Raw genomic sequence first — 10,089 nt, 5'->3', positions numbered from 1 at the left:
AAGACGTTTGAGCACTTAAACAGTGTAACCCAATGTTATTTAGGAGCTTGATTTAGCCATGTCTTTGTGGCAGTCAAATGAAGGAGATTGGGTTTTGGAATTATTTTATGGCTCAGGTAAGTTTTATTATATGGAATTGAATTTCAGTATGTTATTTATTAATTTATATGTCATTGTACTAATTTAATTCATTTTTTATTTTGTGCTTGATAATTAGGCACAACACTAGCATGTTGCCTTCAAAAAGGAAGAAATTGCATTGCCATTGAAAAATATCCAATACAGTGCAATTTTAGTTTGCAAAGAATTAATGCTCTTCATTTTTTTCGAGATGAAATAAAAGAAATTGGGTTGAAGAAAAGGGACTTTAGTGAATCACACGTGGGGAAAAAGGAAAAGGAACCCCAACCACCATTACATGGAATTATTGGAAAGGCATACATTGGGGGATTTGCAGACATGAAAGATCCATTAGGGGAGGAAAATGAGCAAAATGAAACAGAAATTATTGTGGAAGAAGACAATGATGAAACTCGAGAGGACGAAGAGTTTGGATTACGTGACAATGTTGATTAAATTTAATTTATGCTTGGAAATCAAGCTCATTTTTGGAAACTATTAATTAGTTATACTTGTAATGTTTTGACTTTGACATTTTATGAGAAGAATAAGCACTCAATTAAGGTTTTTATGTGATCAATATTTGTATTATGTGATTTTCTCATTCATTTTTATGTTAATCATTATTTTTTGAAAAAAAATGATTATTATTATTTTTTGACATGAAATTCATAAAAAAAAAACTATTATTTAACCATTTTTAGTTAAATTTTTCCTATAAAAATTGTGATTTTGACATGTCATCTCTAGCAAAAAATTACAAAAAATTATCAAAACGTGTAGTTTTTTAGTTATTTATGTTAAAAATGGTTATTTTTTTTTGTCAATTGTTAAGAATTATTGTTTTTTAGAGACAATTATTTCATTTGGATTGAAATATTAATTAACGATGTATAAATATGTAGAATATCAAAAATTCAAAATATCAACCTTCTTCTTTAAATATGCAAAACAATAAAAACCTCACTACAAAAAAAAAAAAAAAAGAAGAAGAAGACCACTTAAAAAATTATTAAATTTAAAAAATAATTATTTACATGTCATACATTAGAAAATTCAAAGTCAAAAAATAGGTCTTTTAAAAAAAGTCATGTTGCAGAATTACCACTTTTTAAAATCAGCATGAAAATCACTACCATTCTAAAATATAATGTACATAAAAAAATTTAAAGTGCCAAAAACTATGCTCTAAAAAAGACGTGTGTGTTCTCCATCACCCCATTTCAAAATCGGGTCACTTTTTTGCTATCTCGACAAAACGGGTAACAATATCAGTTCCCATTTCAACGTTTACATTGTTAATGAAATAACACAATGAAAGAGCACAAGGAAACATCATCATATTATTGATAAACTTACTTATTTGTACATATGCAATCTAGGTACGAGACAATTGTGTCTCGATACCTTATTAACCATAATAAATGGAATGTAAAACTAATTACATATTATACAATATACAATAAAAATCCCAAAGGATAAGTTAACATTTATTGCATGATGTGTAATTCATTCTATGTCTAGTTTGATATGTGTGTGGTGTGTGTGTTTGTGAACTATAAATAAAATATTTCAATGTCCATATCAAATAACACAATTTTACACTCATCATCAGCTCATAATTGAGAAAAGGATTATTAGATGATGGAAAGATTATTATCTCTTGATTTGGAGTAACAAAAAGCTCGTCTTTGAGACTCTCATCACCATTATTATTTTATATGTATGTGAGGTGTTACTGTTTATGTATGTGAGGTGTAGGGTTGCAGTATATCCATATATTCATGGAGGAATATCGATATGGTTTAAAAAAAAATATTATCTACAACATCAAGATTAAAGGAAATATTCCCTATTCTATCCTGTTGATCGAAGCTAGCTTTTACCCCCATTGAAATTGAGAAAATGTGTTTAAGTTAATATTATTCCTAGTTAATAAAATTGTATTAAATGTGCTCTATAATTTAGTATAAGGGAGATGTTGTCACAAAATATTATATTCAAAAATAATAAAGTAATGAATATATCAGCAAATTGAAAAATAGTAATAAAAAAAAGTTAATGTTGATCATATATAAAATACTTCAATTTTTACCTTAATTTCATATCATCTTTATATTGCATGATGTGTAATTCATTCTACGTTTAGTTTGATATGTGTGTTATTTCTGTGTGAACTACAAATAAAATGTTTCAATGTCCATATTAAATAACATAGTACTACACTCATCATCAACTCACAACTGAGAAAAGTATTATTGGAGGATGGAAAGCTTATTATCTCTATATTTGGAGTAAAAAAAGCTCTTGTTTGAGACTCTCATCACCACTGTTATTTTATATGTATGTGAGATGTTATTTTTTATGTATGTGATGTGTAGGGTTGTAGTATATCCATAGATTCATGGAGGAATATCAAGATGATTTAAAAGAAATTTATAATCTACAACCTCAAGATTAAAGGAAATATTGCCTATCATATCCTCTTGATCGGAGCTAGCTTTTACCCCATTGAAATAGAGAAAATCTGTTTAACATAATATTATTCCTAGTTAATAAAATTGTATTAAGTGTGCTCTATAATTTAGTATAAGGGAGATATTGCAACAAAACATTATATTAAAAAATAAAAAAGTAATAAATATATGAACAAATTGAAAAATAGTAATAAAAAAAAAGTTAATGCCTATCATAAATAAAATACTTCAATTTATACCTTAAGTTTACATCATCTTTATATTGCATGATGTGTAACTCATTCTATGTTTAGTTTGGTATGTTAGTTGTGTGTGTGAACAATAAATAAAATATTTCAATGTCCATATTAAATAACATAATTTTACACTAATCATTAGCTCATAATTGAGGAAAGGATTATTGGAGGATGGGAAGCTTATTATCTCTCGACTTGGAGTAAAAAAATGCTCCTCTTTGAGATTCTCGTTACCACTCCTATTTTATACGTATATGAGGTGTTATTGTATATGTATGTGATGTGTAGGGTTGTAGTGTATGCATATATTCATGGAGGAATATCGAGATGATTTAAAAGAAATTTATAATCTACAACCTCAATATTAAAAGGAAATATTCCCTATCATATCCTCTTGATCGAAGCTAGCTTTTACCCCATTGAAATTGAGAAGATGTGTTTGATGCAATATTATTCCTAGTTAATAAAATTGTATTAAGTGTGTTCTATAATTTAGTATAAGGGAGGTGTTGTCACAAAACATTATATTCAAAATAATAAAGTAATAAATATATTAACAAATTGAAAAATAGTAGTAAAAAAAATGTTAATGCTGATCATAAATAAAATACTTAAATTTCTACCTTAATTTTATATCACCTTTATATTGCATGATGTGTAATTCATTCTATGTTTATTTTGATATGTGTGTTCTATGTGTGTGAACTATAAATAAAATATTTCAATGTCCATATTAAATAACATAACTTTACACTCATCATAAGCTCATAATTGAGAAAAGGATTGATGGAAAGCTTATTATCTCTAGATTTGGAGTTAAAAAAGGCTCCTCTTTGAGACTCTCGTTACCACTATTATTTTCTATGTATGTGAGGTGTAGGGTTACATTATATCCATAGATTCATGGAGGAATATCGAGATGATTTAAAAGAAATTTATAATCTACAACCTCAAGATAAAGGGAAATATTCCATATCCTATCCTCTTGATCGAAGCTAGCTTTTACCTCATTAAAAACATGGCTATGTTTAAGGTATTTGGTGCATGAGAGAACACTTTACAATATGGAAGGGATGATGCGTCCCAAAATTGCTTCCAATTACAAGTGTGGATGGAATAAGGATGCCTAGTCTGGGCTTTAATACTAGGGGATAAAAGAGGAGATCATCTATGAGAATAAGGATAGTATTAAAAATATTATTACCTCTAAATTTAAGGATAAATTGTGTAATGATAGGGAGACAGAGGGGAAAGGAAGCTAAGATATTATAAGGAGAATATAAATCCCACCCTTGCTAACTAGAATATTCTATTTGTCTTGACTAGTACTAAGAAGAAAATGATTTTTTCAAAGATAAAACTAATTCTCATGAAATCTTAACTGAGCACATTCATCTATTTTCAAACAACCTAGGATGAAAGAATTTGTCAACCTTTATGACTTGTTAAGTCAACAAACTATAGTGATCTTGGAGCACTTATTTCTCTTATTTGCATCATAGACCTAAAATATTATAGAGTCACAATTAATCTCTTACCTTCTCAGGGTAGAATAGCCCACATTGGTCTTAGTGGAGGTTAATCATCATCACCATCATCAAGGAAAGTAACGTAACTGAAATTAAAAAAATTCCTATATTTCATTATTAATATGGAGTTGATATATAACATTTAAGAGAGAGAGAGAGGGGGCATGTAATGTCCCTTGATAATAAATAATAAATAATAAATAATAATAATAATAAATAATAAATAATATTAAAAAAATACAAGAAAATAAATAACAAACAATGAATAAAAAATAATAAAAATAAAAATAGTAATAAATAATAAATAACCATACTAAAGATCTAAATAAAGATAAATAGAAATAAAACAAGAAAACAGTAAAAAAAATAAGTAAAGCTATCAAAAAGAAATAAAACAAGAAAGCAATAAAGTTGCATGTAGACACACGGAGTGTGTGCATGTGGTTCCCCTTCAAATGTTTGCTCTATTTATTATATGGTGAGGAAGATGGGAGGCATTCCATCATTCCAAGATTCTATCATTCATTCTCTTGGGAGAATGGTGTTCTAAGACAAAGGATTCCCTGGCAGTAGTACATTAATTGAGGGTTCGGGGGTGGCCAGTTGCAACAAGATTTTGTGCAATTGAGCCTACGGTTGGGTGGAAAGTTATCCCCAAAACCTTGTTGCAATTAGCAGGCTTCAACTGAAACCATAGGTAAGTGTTTCTACTCATAGTTTTGAACTTTGATGCTAATTAGTTGATAATTGCATGTTGAATATAAATTACTTGATTAATTACATGTTTATTTTGGGATGTTATAGGGCACTCTAGTTCCATTAATAGGTCCTTTATAATTCAAGTTATAAGAGAGATTTGTAATTGCTTCAATATTTAATATGAAATAGATGTGTAACATTTTTAAAAATATTAATAAAAAAATAATTATATATAGAGAGACTTTTAAAGATGTGGTTTTTATATATAGAGAGACTGTAGAGATGTGACTTTTAAAGCATCCAATGAAGTGGTTTGGTTGTATAAAGTGTACATAGATATTCAATTTGAAGCTAGACTCATGCATATTTGATATGAAATTGCTTTGAAAAAGAATTTCAAATTCCAACTCAGACTAGTGGAGTTTTGTGAAGCAATTAGAAGTCAAGTTTAAGGCTTTGGATAACTATGCAAATGTTTTAATTAAAGAAGTAATTCGTACAAATATTTTTAATGTATGGATGAAGTGTGGATTCAATGTTCTTCATAGTCATTTCTCATTAAAAAAATTTATTAAGATATATATTAATAATGTTAGTTCAATTAAGAAGTATTATTCTTTCTACCTAGTAACATGACATGACTATTTTTTAATAATTATTTTATTTATATATTGAATGAATATTTTATTACAATAATTTTACACCCTATAAACAAAATTTAATTTATCTTTATCCTAAAAGCTAAAAGACAAGAAAAACTTACAAATATTAATAACGTTTTTATAAAATTATTGCAAATTTTCATTACGATTTGGGTTATATGTTTATATGCTATTTTTATTTTTCTTTTTGTCTCTTATTTGTTTTATTTTTTATTTTTCTTTATATTTGCATATCTCTTAATTTACCGTTGTCCTAAAAAGGTAAAGACAAGAAAAAACTAGAAATATTAATAACTTTTTTTTGGCATGTTACTAAATTGCCATTATTTTTCACTGAAAATCATGAAAGTTTTGATAAATTCAGCCAGAGATTTTCTTAAATCTAGATTAAAGTTGTTAAACTTCAAAATTTTGGGTACCCTAGAGGTTTTGATGTTGTTGAATCCATTGTAGACTTAAAAACATGATTTAACCACTGTTGCTGCAAGATTTGATTTTTTTGGAGAATATGAAATGAATTATTTCAAGCCAATTGAGAAGCCAACAGTACTATGAAGAAAAATACATATAAAAAAATAAAACAATTAAGAAACATAGTTACTATGTGAGCTAAAAAATGCTGCAAATATCATATATTAATTAAGCTATTAACTAGATTCTTATATAGTAAAACTATTACTAAAATCTACTCAACTATTACTAAAATCTACTCTGAAACAAATCTACTGACATTACAGCTAATTTCTAGCACTACTGCAGCTAACAATTTGCTGCCTTAATTTTACAGAGAACACTAAATAGAAATTTACATAACTAATTAAGCATTAGTCCCAACACTCCCCCTCAATGATTAATGAGGATTTACTTTCTTATCTCGTAGTGCTAAAAACTGATCTTTTGCAACTGCTTTGGTGAAGATATCTGCTAGTTGATGCTGAGTATTTATATGCTTCAATTCAATATCCTTCTTTTGCACCAAATATCTAATGAAGTGATATTTCAGGTAAAAACGCTTTGTCCTGCTGTGATGAATTGGATTCTTTGCTAACTTGATGGCGCTTACATTATCACAATAAATCACTGTAGGCCGAACTTGTTTTTCTCCAATTTCTTCCAAAATTTTTCTGAGCCAAAGAGCTTTTGTACCTGCTGAGGTAACTGCAACATACTCTGCTTCTGTGGATGAGAGGGTAACAATGCTTTGTTTTTTTTTAGCTCCATGTAATCAAACCAGAACCAAAAGAGAAGCAATTTCCAGATGTGGACTTACGGTCATCAAGACTACCTCCCCAATCTGAATCAGTAAATCCAACAAGATTGAACTTTTCAGAAGAGTAGTAATGAATACCAAAATTTAGAGTGCCTTTCACATACCTTAAAATCCTCTTGGCTGCTTTCATATGTATTTCAGATGGATTTGTCATATACCTTGAAACAAGTGAAACTGAATATGTAATATCAGGGCTTGTGTGGGTTAGAAATATCAAGCTCCCCACAATACTTCTGTAAGTTTTCTCATCAATTAAATCAACACCATCATCTCTACATAACACCTCTCCATGAGCACTTGGAGTAGGGGATGGATGACAATCAAGCATATCAAATTTATTTAGCATATCCTGTGCATATTTTGTCTGACAAATGAAAATCTCATCCTTACTTTGATAAACCTCCATTCCTAGAAAATATTTCATGATGCCTAGATCTTTCATCTCAAATTCATTCATCATAGCAACTTTGAATTTATCATTCATCTCAGAACTACTACCCATATACAATGGATCGTCAACATACAAACTTATGATTAAAATATCAATACCTTCTTGTTTGTAGTAAAGGGTAGGATCATTCTTACTTCTCTGGAAGCCATTTTCCTGAAAGTATCCATCAATCCTTGCATACCATGCTCTTGGTGCTTGCTTAAGGCCATACAAAGCCTTCTTCAACTTGTAGACATTATTCTCCTTTCCTTCCACTTCAAAACCTTGTGGCTGCTCCACATATACTTCCTCTTCTAAGTACCCATTCAAGAAGGCACTTTTCACATCCATATGATGTATGCTCCACTTTTTATGAGCTGCTAATGAAATCAACATTCTAATAGTCTCCTGTCTTGCTACTGGTGCAAATGTCTCTTCATAATCAATTCCATACTTCTGTGTGAATCCTTTAGCAACTAATCTTGCTTTGTGTCTTTCAACACTCCCATCACTGTTAAATTTAGTCTTATAGACCCATTTGGTGCCAAACTATTTCTTGTCATGTGGAAGCTCTGTCAATTTCCAAGTGTCATTCCTTTGAATGGAATCCATCTCTTCTTGCATGGCTTGCATCCAAACCTCATTAGTACATGCATCTTCAAAACATGATGGTTCAAATTCAGCCTTGGCTAATAAAGCAAAATTGACTATCTCACCTATTGGGCTTTCTTCATGTGCTTTATTTGCACTCCTCTCATAAATATCACTCAATCTTCTTACCTTCCTTGTAGAACTTGGAGAAGAAGTTGTACTTGAACTTGATGTTGAAGAAATTGATGAAGGGCTGCTTGGTGGAGTTAAGCCACTAGTTACAGAAACATTAGTTGGCTGCTCATGATCATTATCAACAATTATATCATCATTCAAAACAGATTTTGTCTTCTCAACATGGCCTTTTTGATGACCATAAACTCCCCCTTCATAAAAAATTACATATCTTGAAACAATAAGCTTGTTAGTTAGAGGATTATACAATTTATAAGCCTTGCTTGTCTCACTATACCCAATAAAAATACATAACTCAGTCTTTGCATCTAACTTTTTTCTATTCTGATCAGGTACATGCACATAAGCCAAACAACCAAAAACTTTGAAATGATTAACATTAGGCCTCTTTCCAAACCAAGCTTCATAAGGAGTCATATTTTCTAGTGCACTGGTGGGGCTACGGTTGAGGATGTATACTGCTGTAGAAACTACATCTCCCCAATAAGTGTTGCTCAATCCCTTAGTTTGTAGCATGCATCTTGCCATTTCAACCACAGTACGATTTTTTCTTTCAGCTATGCCATTCTGCTGGGGTGTGTATGCTGTAATATGCTGCCTCCTAATGCCATTCATATCACAATAACTCTGGAAAGCTTTTGAGCAGAATTCTCCCCCACGGTCAGTCCGAAAACATTTGATCTTGCACCCTCTCTCATTTTCTACAAGGGCTTTGAACTTCTTGAATGTATCTAGGGCTTCACTTTTGGCCTTAAAAAAATATACCCAACAATTTCGTGAGTAATCATCAATAAAAGTGATGAAATATGATGACTTACCCAAACTCTTAGTCTGCATAGGACCACATATGTCTGAATGAACAAGCTGAAGTGGGTAATGAGCCCTCCATGCACTTCCCTTTGGAAACCTTTCCCTTGCATGCTTTCCTTTAGCACATCCTTCACAAACCTCCTTATGCTCTTCTACCTTGGGCAAACCAGAAACTAATGCATGTGAGGTTAGAAACTTCAAACTTTGAAAATTTAAATGCCCATACCTGAGATGCCATAACCAACTTGAATCCTCATAAGCCATATTAGCAAGATTGCTGTTATGTTCATCAAACCTCAAGGGAAACATCCTATTTCTTGTCATAGGCACAACAGTGATCACCCTATTTCCCTTATTCTTATCATAGATAGTACATGTCTTATTTTCAAAGACTACTTTATAATTTTTCTCACAGAGTTGCCCAACGCTCAACAAATTATGCTTCAATTGTGGAGTATAATAAATGTCATGAATACTCTTTGTACCTTCTTTTGTTTGGACCTCCATAGCTCCTTTGGCAACAACCTCCAATGATTTATCATCACCAAGCTGGATCTTGGATTTGAAACTTCCATCCTTTGCTGAAAACAACTTCTCATTCCCTGTCATATGGTTAGAGCATCTAGAATCTAGGTACCAAACATCTTTAGTAGTATTTTCACCTTTGGCATAAGATAAAAATAAGTGATCTAGAGGATACTCACCATTTTCTTGAGCATAATTAGCATTTTTACCTTCTTTCAATCTGCATTCTCTTTCAAAGTGACCATACCTGTTACAATGGTAACATTTAACATTTCTCTTATCAAATCTACCTCCACCTCTTCCTTTGAAACTACCTCTTCCACTTGAGCCACTTCTTCCTCTACCTCTTGAATAATTTTGGCTTTGCCATTTACCTTGACCTTGATGGCTTTTGGTACTGCTGCTACTTGCATCTTCATTCTTTGTAATTTGTAATTTAGAGGAAAAAGTTTTCTGTACAGCTTCAAAACTTTCCTTCAATCTTTCATCATGAGACATCAAAGATCCAACCAATTCATCAAACTGTAGTTTTGTCAAATCCTTAC

Source organism: Pinus tabuliformis, chromosome J (genome assembly GCF_031772625.1).
Source record: "Pinus tabuliformis cultivar Carrire ecotype Pingquan chromosome J, CPIR1, whole genome shotgun sequence".
Classification (NCBI taxonomy): Eukaryota; Viridiplantae; Streptophyta; class Pinopsida; order Pinales; family Pinaceae; genus Pinus; species Pinus tabuliformis.
This window is presented reverse-complemented; position numbering follows the sequence as displayed.